The sequence below is a fragment of the Sceloporus occidentalis genome, unplaced genomic scaffold (genome assembly GCF_023333645.1).
Source record: "Sceloporus occidentalis isolate IW3139 unplaced genomic scaffold, rSceOcc1.0.p SCAF_4, whole genome shotgun sequence".
Lineage (NCBI taxonomy): Eukaryota > Metazoa > Chordata > Lepidosauria > Squamata > Phrynosomatidae > Sceloporus > Sceloporus occidentalis.
Window position 1 is genome coordinate 6,606,823 of NW_028316984.1, and position 13,919 is coordinate 6,620,741.

At 48.6% G+C, this 13,919-nt stretch overlaps 1 pseudogene across 1 annotated transcript in view; it reads right to left on the bottom strand.

Annotated features, from left to right (window-relative positions):
* Positions 1–4,522, bottom strand: part of LOC149313464 (transcription factor AP-2-delta-like) — a 62,742-nt pseudogene extending 58,220 nt beyond the window's left edge. Inside the window, exons 1-3 of the transcript XR_016280828.1 lie at positions 4,453–4,522; positions 3,043–3,543; positions 25–85 (exon numbers count right to left, since the gene is read on the bottom strand). The product of XR_016280828.1 is annotated as a transcription factor AP-2-delta-like (transcript). The remainder of the gene's footprint in view (positions 1–24; positions 86–3,042; positions 3,544–4,452) is intronic.
* Between the last annotated feature and the right edge of the window lie 9,397 nt (positions 4,523–13,919).

Below are 13,919 nucleotides of genomic sequence, written 5' to 3' on the forward strand. Positions count from 1 at the left end.
AGCATGGTTTCGGAGCTTGCTTACCTCTCCTTATCACCCCACCTTGGCCATTCAAGACTAGCCCACACTGGGCTTCCACGGAGCCCTTGAATAAAGAAAATAAAAACAAGGTTAGATATAGGAATCTGCAAAAGGTGCGAGACAGGGCTTGGTAGACGGAGCCGGGTTTGTTGTGGCGTCCGCACTGTGGCATTGTATATTTCAGGCATTTAGGAGAGAGGGCCACTCCTTTGCAAAGCTAACAACCCCAGTCAGATACAGCGGTCTTTTGTCTGCCCGACAGGCAGACATCTAAGCAAAAATAATGACTAGAGATTTTTAAAAAGGTCCAAAGTGCTATTTTGGTGTTAGGGGATTAAAGGCGATTTGTAGAGACTCGGAACCAAAAGGAAAGAGAAGACATTAGGCTGCATCTACACTGGAGAAATAACCCGTTTGGCATCGCTCGAACTGCCCTGGCTCAAGGCTATGGACTTCTGGGAGTTGGAGTTTGTTGTGGCCCCAGAGTGGAGCAGAGCCTTGAGCCAGAAAAAGAGTTAAAGCGGTACCAAACCGGGTTATTTTTCCAGTGTGGATGCAGCCCTAGACAGTCCATCTTCTCATAAATGGGAAGTGAGGGACAAGCACTCCGATGCATGTGCACGTTTCCTGGGTGAAACTGTTCTGGACTAAAACTATAAAAGGGGGGAAAAAAACCGATGGCGGGTTTTGCTGCTGGCTTGCAAGGCAAGCATTTTTCCCGTCAAAATGCTCCTGACTCTCTGGATGAAGCAGACAGCTGATCCATGCTCTGGAAACCTCAAAAACAAACAAACAAAGACCCCCAAACATTTTTCTCCCTTTCTGTGTGTTTGTGCATTCTTGCCAACGCAGCCCCTGAATCCCTTTGTCCGGTGTAGCTGTGTCAAAAGACGCATTTTCCTTTACAAACAAACGAGGTATTGGACATGAAAGGGGCCTCGAAGGGTGTTAACCTACTCAACAGCCCGTGAAGAGTTAAGTACATGGGGAGAAAGGGCCGGTGCATAATAATAACAATAATAAGAGAGCCCCTCCACTTGACAAAAACAACCTTTGCAGCCTTCGCCCTCCTTTCGCCATATTGATGCGGGGCGAGGGGGAAAAAAACCCGTTTCCAAGGTCTCTTTTGAGTTTAAGTGTTCTGCTTTAAAGTGATTATGAAATCAATATGGACAAAAACGGGGCGACTGAGCATAAATTAAAGCGGTGATGGGAAAAGGTGTGACAGTTTCCTTTGTTGGCCATGGAAAATCTTTTTAGCGACCTCAAAGATAGCCAAGACTCCTTGCATCTGTTAGGCTGACTTAAACAGCCTTCCAAACTATTGGACTTTCACTTAACATTCTGGGCAGAGGGAAGTATATTTACATTTGTTGCATCAGCAATGAGGCATATGTTGATGAAGGAAGTGGGAGTCGGGGGGGCTGGCGTGGCGTGGCGTGCCCCGGCGGAGGGGGAAACAAAAAGGCTGGAAAACTAGTTCGCTAGTAATCCCTGGGCCGACGTTGTTCCTCCACTCCTTGCCCTTCACACAATTCCATTTTGACACTTTAAAACAAAACCAACAGATACCCGTCTAAAACTTGGAAGTGAAATAACAATCCTGATTTATTAGAAATGATTCTTAAAAATGAACCCGCTGTCTAGCTCTGGGCCAGAAGAAGGGGAGGGGTGCGGGGGGGGGGACGCGTTGTTTGGTCGGACGACATTGCATAAGTGACCACTTGAATGGCACTAAGTCGAAAATTGGATAAACTATGGTGCTTTTTGCACAGGATTTAGGCATTGTGTGTAGCCTTGCAAACGTCTCTAATCCCTCCTTTCGGGGAAAAAATACAAGGCTTTGTGCCGGGTGTAGGAAGGGGGAAAAAGTACAGCTAAAAAATCAGCAGCAGACGTGGTTATAAAGCGTGGGGGGGATAGGTCTTATTGAAGCTAAATAGTGAATGGCAGATTTGGAAGAAGGGACAGAAGGAGAACCTTGTTGGAAATGAGGAGGGTGGGGGGGGGAAGGGGGAGAGATACAGAAGCGGAGGAAATTAGTGGGTGGGTTTCAGTGCAGAAAGTCATGTTTTAGGGATTTCTTCTTTCTGGGCCCAATTTATTTTATTCTGGTGTAGATGGTACAAGGTCTGCGCGCGGGAGGCCCTTCCCTTCAGTGAGAGCTCCAGCTCCAGCCCCGCCACAAACACAGACAGAAACACAAGATTTTTAGCTGTACAAACACGGGAGGCTCTGAGAGCAATGCTAAAGCATGCCTTCCTTCGCCTCTTCCCCCTTGAAAAGATGTCTGGAGAAGCGGAGTCTGAATTTAGAGATATCGGGCTTGGAAAAGACAAGAAAGAAGCCGCCTTAAGGTGCTTCCCTATAACTCCAGGCCCGACCGGCGGAAAGGGCTGAATACTCAACCCGCCCAGTTGAATTCTTCGTGGTTTGTGAAGTCGAAGGCTTTCATGGCAGGCATCTATAGTTTTTTTTTGGTCGGTTTTTCAGGCTTTGTGGCCCTGTTCTAGAAGAATTTGTTCCTGACGTTTCGCCAAAGATCTGTGGCTGGCATCTTCAGAGAAGATGCATTTTCAGAGAAGATGCAGAGAAGATTTCTCTGAAGATGCCAGATGCCACAGATGCAGGAATAAACACTTCTAGAACAGGGCCACAAAGCTGGGAAACCCCCCCCCCAACTCCCCCTTAAAAACCCCACACTAATAAACTTTGACTCCATCTTTGCAAAACTGGAAGATGGTGCGGAAGGAGAGAAAGGAAGCCAGGTTTGGAGGTGGGGAGAGGTGGGCAGTGAGGGGCAAAGGCCTGGAAGGAAGGATGGATGGCGTTTTAGGCCGATTTCTTACACACACAAGTCCCCCCTCCCGCCCTCTGTATAGCTGCACCGACGGGAGCCCCCTTCCTCCTCCGCCTGTGTTCATCCCGTCGTGGACCGCAGGGCCTCTCTGCCTCCCTTGCCAGGCCTTGAGGAGGAGGTGAAGGGGCCCGGGGCAGCCGGCCTTTCCCTCGGGGCTTTACCTGGAGTTCGTCGGGCCCGGAGGCGGCCAGGCCGAGGCTGGGTCCGGGCAGGAGCCCTCTGGTCCGGGTGGACGCCGTACTGGGAGCCGTGGCTCATGAGGAGAGGTCGTGGCGTCGGTAGGCGTCGAGGCAGCCCAGCTCCCGGCGCTGCTCGTCGAGGCAGGAGGACTTGAGGGGCCCGGGCGTTGTGGAGGTTGAGGAAGTCTGCGGGCTCGCCATGGTGGATCTGCTGGTAGTAACTGCTGGGAGTGGTGGAGGGAGTTGAGGGAGTAGGCGTCCGGGTTGACGGCCGGGTGCCGTGCTGGAACTCGTAGTGGAAGGACTGGTGGTGGAGCGGGGTGTACTGGTGGTTGGCGGAGAAGTAGGGCGAGGCGAAGTCCGTGCCGGTGGCGGAGTAGGCGAGGGGGCGAGGAGGACGAGTAGGCCGACGCTGGAGTTGGCCACCGACTCCAGGCAGCCTAGCTGCATCAAGCGGTAGCTGTTGGAGCCGTCATGGCGGATCTGGACAGGCAGAAGGGAACAGGGAGTAGTAAGAAAGCCAGCAGGGCCGGCTCGGCATCGGGGAAGAGCCCCCGGGCCGCCCTCCCAGAGGCTCGCCTCCGCAATGCCGCCACCCGACAGGCAGGGCTAGGGGGTGAGCTCCTAGGTGTTAAAAACCCAAAACCCGAGGAAGCGAGAGAGGAGGACCCCCCCTCCCCCCATGTCCCTGGTACCAAAGCCACAGCCAGGAGGCAACACACCGCCTGGAAATCCACCTGATGCTGATGCTGATGCCTGCTGGGCTGTTGGCCGGAGAAAGTGCCCCCAACTAAACCTAAACCCTCCACGTCCAGTAGGGCTGCCCTCAGATGGGTTCCATCCCCCGGATCCCCGGATCCCTGGATCTCTCTCTTTCACTCTCTCCTTCTCTCCTGACGTGCCTGGAAACCCTTCTCGGGCGAAGGCTCTCCGTTCCAAAGCGGTCCCTTCCGTCCCTGCTCGGCCCCCGGATCCCCCCATTGCTCCTTCTCCCTCCCCGGCACTCGCAATAGTAGTACTACTCTTTAGCCCCTTCCATTTTAGCACCGTGTTTTTTAGGGCGGTAAGTCTCTTTCCGTCCCGGCAACCGTTTGGATGCGGCAATGGGGTTCGCCCCATTTCCTGGTGACAGATGTCATAACGTATTTTCGCCCTTTCCTCTCTCGAGGTTCTCTCTGGAAGCCGGATTATAATTAAATGTAACGGTCCAATGTGGAATTAACAAAAAAAAAGAAAAGGAAACAACCACACACAGGAACTCTCTCTCTCTCTCTCTTACACATACATACACATGCATAAGCACACACAAGCACACATACACACACACACACACACAGTTTCTCTCTCTGTCTCTCCTACACACACACACACACACACACACACACACAATACCTCCGCATCGTGGACGAGTCCTGGAAAGGTAGTTGACATTTTGGGTTCTTCCGAAGGAGGCTCAGGATGAAATCCCTTCTCCAAATTTAAAAGGACAAGAAAGAACCAAGCCGACCATCAAACTGGCAATAATTCTTTTTTTTAAAAAAATTAAAAAATAAAAAATGCAGGCGTTTCCCGTTTTCCCCCAGATGTGAATCTACATATATATAATATACACGTGTAGAGAATATTCTTATCTAAAGACAAAGAGGCTTCGCAGAGTCTCCAGCTTTTTTCCACCATTCAGCCTTTTAAAAAACCTGTAGGAACAATTTTTCCCCTCTGCACAAAAGCAGCTCCCCGGATCAGATTTTGTACTTGCTGGGTATTTCTTTGGCTGATGTCGTAGGTCCCTTGGTAATATAGAAGTTTTGAAAATTAAGCATCAGCACTGAGAACTGGGAGGACAATAGATAGAGCAGCTTCATCCCAGGAGACAAGGAATAAATATTGTATCTTCGCCTAATAAGGAACTGTAGGTTCTTTCAACGTTTTTACACATTTTCGCCTTCACTCTTTTAGGAAGCCTTTCTTTCGCCCCTTCGCAGACCTAATGCGGGATCTCATCTTTTCGAAAGGGGCCTTTTTTAGGCAGATATCGTTGTGAAGAGTTAAATCTCAAAGCAATCTAGATTAATTGCAACTACTCTTTTTCAATAGGTGAGTGCTCCTTCTTGTTGACTCCAGAGTTTCGGCTTTTGTTTTGGTTTGGTGTTTTTTTTTTCCCCCTTTAGTTTTTCCCCAATAGTGACCAAAACAGAGGACTGGATTAGTATGAAACTGGAATTACAGGAAGGTGTCTAGATTTCTTTAAAACACTAGATCCGAAATTAAAGCCACCCTCATAGCCCAGCATCCCTAGGACAACCTAGGCAAAATTACATTGGGTTTTATAACAGCATTTGAAGGAAATAACTTATATGAGATTTGTGTCTCACACACACACACACACACACACACTTGATATATGTTCCAGTCATAAAGGCTGAATATAGACCGAGGGAGAGAGAGACCCGCAAGCTCACAGACACAAAGCAAAGGCGGCGGCGGAATGCCAGGGAAAAGGGAGAGGAGAAGTGACAAACCTTGGGCGTTTGTGTCCGAATGGACAGTCAGTCCACTTCTACTGGGGCTTTGTTTACTTTATTCGGAGGAATGGGCTTGAAGGCTGATTTAAGGGTTATATTTACTGATGTACACATTTAGGACAATCCCAGGAGAGGCTTCCTCTGCGTGCTGGGTGTACTTTTACCATCTCAGCCCCCTCTCCTGAACGAATGGACCTTGCCAGGACCGAAAGTGAGGACAGGAGGCTCTTCTCCGCCAAAGCGCTTCCTCCTCCTCCTCCTCCTCCTCCTCCTCCTCCTCCTCCTCCTCCTCCTCCTCCTCCTCCTCCCATCTCTCTCCCTCTCTCTCCTGTGTGTGTGTGTGTGCTGATGGCGAACTGCAATCATGAGCCTTGGAGACAGACGCGGGTGTAACTCGCTTTTAATTGCCATTTAATTTGGCCCGCTTTTTAAGTGTTTAAACCGCGAAGGTGTCTTAATAAGAAGCCGCAGGCAAAGAGCCATGTGGGCTCTGTTTTTTAAGGGCCAGGTTTGGGGAGGGCTGTTCTTGGTAGCTGTTCATACGGGCTCACACACGAGCTTCTGTCATTCAAGCCTCTTTTTCTTTTATACAAATGGACAAAGGCACACGACCAGAATTGGAAATGCTCGATGTGAAACGGTGAAGTGCGATGATCCCGACCAGGAAAGGGGTCAGCAGCAAACACCTTTCTCTCCCCCCTTCCCCTCTTCTCCCCCACTCTCCCCCCCCCCTTTTTGCCTCCCCAACCTACTCTTTAGCAGGATGGAGATGGCAAGGACTGCAAAACTCCTTCATGGGAAAGGACGAAGGAAAGAAGGGATGGGGGGGGGGGAAGGGGGGAGAAAGAAGGAAGAGAAGTAAGAAATTGATCCTGACATTTCCAACACGAAATAGGATTCATTACTGAACTAGCTAACGCTTCTTGGCTTTCCCTAGCCTTCGGGCATCTTCGGTGGGTAACCCCCAGCAGGGAGCTCAGGGAAGCCAGGGCACGGTCCCTGGGGGAAACCCGACTTCGCTCTCGGAGGGGCCTCCCGAAAGGACCGGGTCACCGCTCGGGTTGCCTCCTCTATTAAAGCTCTGGCTTGCCCACCCGAGGAGTCCAACCGTCCTTCTCTTCGAATAGTCAAGGTGGCCTCCCCTTTCCCTCCCTCCCTTCCCCGCCTGGAGCCCCTCCGAGGCCTCGGGGAGGTTGTAGGCTTCCGTGCCTTTGGGCCCTCCTGCCCCTTGGCCAAGGGCCCCAAGGCCTCCCAGACGGGAAAGTCGGCTACACACAAACCGTCTATGTATATGTTACAATTGTTATGTTTTTTCTATAAGGGATCTAGGAGTCCAAGTCGACCACAAGTTGAACATGAGTCAACAGTGTGGTGCAGCAGCTAAAAAGGCCAATGAGATTTTAGGCTGAATCAATAGAAGTATAGTGCCACTGTATTCTGCTCTGGTCAGGCCCCACCTGGAATACTGTGTCCAGTTTTGGGGCACCACAATTCAAAAAGAACATTGAGAAACTGGAGTGAGTCCAAAGGAAGGCGTCTAAAATGGTGAAGGGTCTGGAAACCATGTCCTATGAGGAAAACGATTTAGAGAGCTGCGGATGTTTAGCCTAGAGAAAGAAGGTTAAGAGGTGATATGATAGCCATGTTTAAATATTTGAAGGGATGTCATATTGAGGAGGGAGCTTGTTTTCTGCTGCTCCAGAAAATTGAACCCGGAACAATGGATGCAAACTGCAGGAAAAGAGATTCCACCTCAACGTTAGGAGGAACTTCCTGAGAGTAAGGGCTGTTCAACAGTGGAACACACTTCCTCGGACTGTAGTGGAGTCTCCTTCTTTGGAGGCTTTTAAGCAGAGGCTGGATGGCCATCTGCCGGGGATGCTTTGATTGAGAGTTCCTGCATGGCAGGGGATTGGACTGGGTGGCCCTTGTGGTCTCTTCCAACTCTATGATTCTATGATCTTCTTCCGAAGAGCTATAGGCTTTTTCGTTGTGGATGATAAATGTCTTCCAAAGGAATGCGTGAAGTGATAGTAATAATGGACCACTCGGAAGATCTTATAAGGAGAATCAGTGGTAGCAGGGGATGAAATGCCCATTCCCTGCTTGGAAAATGGCAACCAATAACCGCCTGGTAGTAACTGGAAGGGCATCTGGACAGGGATTAAGGGATGGAGAGGGACTGGGAGGTGGTTGGATGGGTGGCTTCCGAGGGTCCCTTTCTCCTGAGCCCCCTCTCTCCTTTTCTCCTTTGGCCGCCTGAATGGGGAGGATGGGACTCGGGTTTATTTCTTGGACCAGGAAAATGCTGCCCCGGGCCAAGGCTGTGCTGCTGGGAAGGGGAAGGGAAGACTGGCTCTTCTGCGCATCACGGAACGATGGGCTCCCTTTTGGCCCTGTCTTGTGAAACAAAAGGAAAAGTCAAGCTTTTGGGTAAGTGCTCCGCGAGGTGCCACTGGCTTCCCTTGCGCGAAGGTGCTCCTAGCTGCAGCGTTCAGGTTGGCAGCCGCCTTGGGTGCTGCTGCCCTGGGAGAAAGGTCTATAGGAAGGATGCCAGCCGGGTGCCCTCTGGCAACGAGAAGGGAGGCAAATAGGGGACCCTCCACTGAGCCAGGCCCTCTGGCGCCTTGCTTGGTTTGAGTCGGTTCTCCAGGGCCTTGAGAGGGCAAAAGAGTCCCGGCGAAAGAAAGGGCCGCCCCTGTGGTCTCTTCCAACTCTACGATTCTATGAGACGGAGAGGCCAGTCGGACCCCGGATCTTGCCCAGGAGCTGCCCAGCCTTGGAGGGCCAAGATCCGGGCTCTCGGTTCCCTTCTGGAGCCCAGGGCCAGAGAGTGACCCCAGGATTTTGTAGGGTTTGAGCGTTGGACTAAGACTATGGAGACCAGGGTTCCAATCCCGGTTCAGGTTTCCAAACCCCCTGAGTGACCTTGGGCAAGTCACACCCTCTCAGCCTCAGAGGATGGCAAGGGCAAAAAACCTCTCTGAAGCATCTTGCCAAGAAACCCGCAGCTTCACCATAAAAGTCGGAAAGGACTTGAAGGCCCGCGACGTCAACAAAGGCAAAAACACCAAGCTTTGTAGCTTAAAAACAAAAAAGGGGACCAGAAGGGGAGAGAAGCCGCAGGCCGGTTTGGGCTTGGCCTAGCCTCCTTCCCCCGCGCCTCGCACCCGCCTTAAAGCCGTTGGGACCTTCTGCGCTTTCGAAGGAGCGGGAGTCCTCCCTAAGCTTCCCCGCCGTTGTGTCTGGGTTGGCCATTTGGATTGGGGCGACGGGGGGGGGGGAATGGAGGGACCAAGGGGGCAGCTTTCAAAGCCCCCCCCCCTCCGCCCCAGTTCCAGATCCCAGAGGGCCGCATCCCCCGCCCCGTCTGGCCTCTTCTTCTTGGCCCCCGTCTGCGCCTGGCGCTGGGCTGCCAAAGCGGGGGAGGCAGTCCTGCCGAGTGGGCGGAGGGAAGGGAAGAGTGAAGCTCTCCTCTTGAGGAGCCCCGGCTTTTCCGAGGATGTTGTTGTCAGCCTCATCTCTGCACGCCTGTCTCGCCTTGTTTGGGCTCCCCGGACTAAACGGGGACAGGATAGAGCAAAACGTCCCGACTTTCCCTCCGTTTGGCCCTGAGCCGCCTGGGAGAGGAAGGCATGTGCTCCTCCCCGCCCCCTCACTTGCCCCAAGGTTGGAGGGGGACAACTTTTTGGCTGCTGTTGAGAGAAGGGACTCCAAGGCTTCAGAACTCCTTGGACTGCCACTGAGGTGGCCGCCTTCCCTTCAATGGGTCCTCTTTCTCCCTAAATATACTGGAGAGCAATATTTTTTCTCTCCCGTCGGTTTTACACCTCACCCGTCACGCATTGACTCAAAAGCTGTGTCCCGGCCATTTTGTGCAAGGGGCACCCTGCACCGAAAACAAGCCTCCTTTCTGGACAGGAATCTCGCGGTGAAAAGCCACGATCCGGGTCTAGGGCTCCTGCCTGGCCTTCCCTTGCCTTCAGCGGCCTGGGCCTTTGGCGCTGTCGGCTGTCGGAAGGCCCTCGGACATTCTGCTGAATTGGATGAGGCTCCTCATCCACAAACGAAAGGGGTGCTTAGGCTTGAGTTCTTGCTCTGAAAGAGTGTACACTTTGGGGTTGAGGGGGGCTTTTCCCTCTCCCTCTGAGCTGGTCTTGGAGGGCTGCTTGTGTTTATTTTTTTAAATTAATGCATGTAAAAACAGAATAAAAATACATTCTCTTCTCATACACATCATAGAGTTGGAAGAGACGACAAGGGCCATCCAGTCCAACCCCCTGCCATGCAGGAAATCTCTTTCCCTGTAGCTTGCCTCCATTGTTCCGGGTCCTAGTCTCTGGAGCAGCAGAAAACAAGCTTGCTCCCTCCTCAATATGACATCCCTTCAAATAGATCAGGCAACCATATTCCTCTGTTGCTTCCTGAGGCCATCTGGACCTTTGTGCAGAATGCTCTAGTCGCCTTCCTACGATTTCACTATTTCTGAAGACCGTGGATGAACGACTTCACTGGAAAGCAATGACTTCCGATGCCACCTTGGGTGACAGTAGTCTTGTTGCGGTGTTAAACTTGCAATAGCCCAACTCCTGTTCACACATGTGCATACATTTCATCACATCACTGCTGCACTTAAGCATAAAGTGAGGAGTACAGAGTTGTGGATGAACCACCCTGTGCAGGTATCACTTGGATGAAATCATGGGCCTATCTGAAAAATGTACACACATTTATTTGACTCCCCTACATTTATCAAGAATCACCAGCGAAGGCATTTCTATGGAGAATTGCATGTAGACGTTCAGACATTGGAAATATTTTGGTGTACACTGATGAAATACAGATGGAGCACATGCAGTTTTGCACATGTGATGTCCATACAGCAAATCCATCTTGTGCGAAGGGCAGAAGACCAGAGGCTCACAATAGCTTGGGGGGAAAGTGCATTTGCACACTGTTAGAAGATTATGACTATATTAGTGAAAAATCAAAATAGATAACGAAGTTGAAAAAGTAGTCAGGCAGAAATCAGTTTTGAAACATATCTATCTGGGAAACATAAGGCAGTATTTCCTTCTTCATTTGGTCTTTCTCTCTGCAGATTTCTTTATTTTCTATTAACTACACACTTAATTCACACTCATCATGATCCCTATGACTAGGCATCAAAATAGTTTCATGATCAGATCCAGAACTGCATCATTTTGCAGTCTCCCATCATGATACCTCTACATAATCTAGTTGTAACTGGTGTTGATGGTTTCAGTTTCTAGGCGATTTTTCTAAATCTACTTCGAATGGCTGTTCTTCAGAATGAAGATGGAGTGATGGTTGCATGTTCAGATGCATCCTCCCTCCATATACTACACACAGCAACTAGGATTCTGGCCAGGCTGTTTTCCTTCCAAAATAATTTCCCTGGTGTAACAATCTTTTTTTAAGGATACGCCTTTTGCAGTTTGAACTGCCTCCAGTGTAGGAGCCATTCCTTATGCGATCTAATGTTTGTGGTAGACTGTGCCTGTGGGGATTCATTTAGAGAGGATTAACTTTCCATTTCATTGTTGTCTATAACATTCCAATGAAAGGATGTCTAATATGTTTAATTTGATATATTTAACTTTTATTATCCAGAGATCCAGACCATGCTGTCTTAATTGTCTAAATGTAAGTGCATTACAATCCACATATTATCTGTTCCTACTACTGTTATAAATCACATTTTTGTAATTTTGTCCTTTTGTACTGTTTGGGTCATTTGCACAATATATTTTCAACATCACATTTCCATTTCTCAGAAAGGGCATTATGGAATTCTGCTTAGGTAGAAGAAGGCTTCATGGTGAAACTCCATAGATTCATAGAATCGTAGAGTTGGAAGAGACCACAAGGGCAGTCCAACCCCATTCTGCCATGCAGGAACTCTCAGTCAAAACATCCCCTGTGACAGATGGCCATCCAGCCTCTGTTTAAAGACCTCTAAGGAAGGAGACTCCACTACACTCCGAAGAAGGAGTGTGTTGCATGTTTCTGTCTCATGGATAACTGCTAGAAACAAAGCAGGTTGGTTACTTAGTTTGTCCTGTTATAATTTGAATATCATTCCTGAATCAAACCACTTCAAGAAACATGAGGACCTGTCCTTTGGAGTCAATTATCAGCAGGTCACATTATCAGTTACTTTCAGAGCATAAAGCTGGAGTATACAAGTTCACTGTGGTAGTACAATACTCTCTCTCTCTCTCTCTCTCTCTCCCTATTCCTTTAAGATATTTCTGTATCATTTTCCAGCTCACAAAGACGCCTGGAGTAATGAAGAAATAAAACCAATTAAAACAATACAAAGAAAAAAAACATTGAAAAACACATTAAAAATTCTTTTACAGCCATTAAAACAACTTAAAACACACCTAAACTTCAATTTTGAAACAGTTACAACAGAGTAATTTTAGCTATGAAAGGCCATGTGGAACAGCACTGTTTTGGCTGCCTGCTGGAAGCTAAAAACAGAGGGAACCAGCCTAACTTCCTTAGATAGGGAGTTCCAGAGTTGGGGTGCTGCTACAGAGAAAGTCCTGTCAACATGTACATATCATCATGACTTTGCTGGATATAAGAGCAAGGCTGGGAAACCTGTGGTCCTCCAAATGTTATTGGACTCCAGTCCCCAGCAACTAATCCCAGTGTGACCAATGGTCAAGGACAATAATGGGAGTGGTAACTCATGACCATTTGAATTATCCACTTTGGGGTTGAGATTCATATGAAATAGATTTTTTTTAACACACACACACACACACACACACACACAGAGAGAGAGAGAGAGAGACAGAGAGAGAGAGAGAGACAGAGAGAGAGAGACAGAGAGAGAGACAGAGAGAGAGAGAGAGAGAGAGAGAGAGAGAGAGAGAGAGAGAGAGAGAGATCCAGCCTCCAGCATGTCGTAAGAGAGTAAGCCAAAATGCGTTCAGAAGCATCAAATATCAGATTTACTTTTCTGTCCCAATTTGAACTGGGGATGTCTCCTATATCAGTTGTGTGAATTCTAATCTGAGCCAGGCTTCTGTCACTAGTTGGTTGGTTTCTTTTTTCAAAAAGAAACATTTTCATGAGTAGATGTCACTAGGGTGCCCTATATCTTAAGGACTAAATTTGCCCATATAAGCTTACCCAGACCCAGACCCTGTCACCTGAGGTTCTGTGCCCCTTAAAAGAAAGGCTAGGGTATGGTGGCATTCATGGACAGGCCTTTGTTGTCATTGCCTCATGGCAAGGAAATGTTTTCCTCAAGGAAGATGGTCATTTCCATTGTCAGTATTTATTTTCCAGACACTTAGGCACTAGAAACTGCTGGGTTACTGATTGTGTGATGTAAATATAAGATGTAAATGTGAGATTTAAATATGAATACTGGCAATGAAACCTTTTAACTTGCTGTGGTTTCAAATTGTGCTTTATTAATAATAATAATAATAATAATAATAATAATTTGTTTTATTTATATACCGCTATTCCAAGATCATAGCGGTGAACAGCAAGTAAGCTAATTAGCAAGTAAGCTAATTAGCCCCCAACAGTCTGGGTACTCATTTTAGCTCCCTCCTCGGAAGGATGCAAGCCTGAGTCGAGCTTGGGCCCTTTTGCTGGTCTTGAACTCGCAACCTTATGGTTTCGAGTGAATGGCTGCAGTACAGGCATTTAACCACTGCGCCACCAGTGGTTACTTGTAGATTGATAGTTGTATTATTTATAACTTCTTCTCTGTTATCCTGATTATTTCATGTTTTCTTTTGTAATTCTCTTCAGCAATTATTTGGCAGTGAGAACTGATTCATGAATGAATGATGCATCCTCATGTTTCTAGTTTGGTGATACACTGAACAGGAGGTATGGAAAGTTAACACAACAGGCACAGGTGCCTTTCGTGGGACTCACAGTGCGATCTCTTCTGTGCAGAGGCTAATCACATATCAACTCCAAAACTGTTGGATTCTGCAATCAGAATGGTGGATAGTATAATTTGTGCAGCTTTGGAAAATGAGGATTTGAATCCCCACTTAGAATCATAGAATCATAGAATCGTAGAGTTGGAAGAGACCACTAGGGCCATCCAGTCCAACCCCCTGCCATGCAGGAAATCTCAATCAGAGCATACCTGACAGATGGTCATGTGGCCTCTGCTTAAAGACCTTCAAAGAAGGAGACTCCACTACACTCCAAGGGAGTGTGTTCCACTGTCGAACAGCCCTTACTGTCAGGAAGTTCTTCCTAATGTTGAGGTGGAATCTCTTTTCCTGTAAATTCAATTTCCACTTGGCCATGGAAACCCACTGGGTG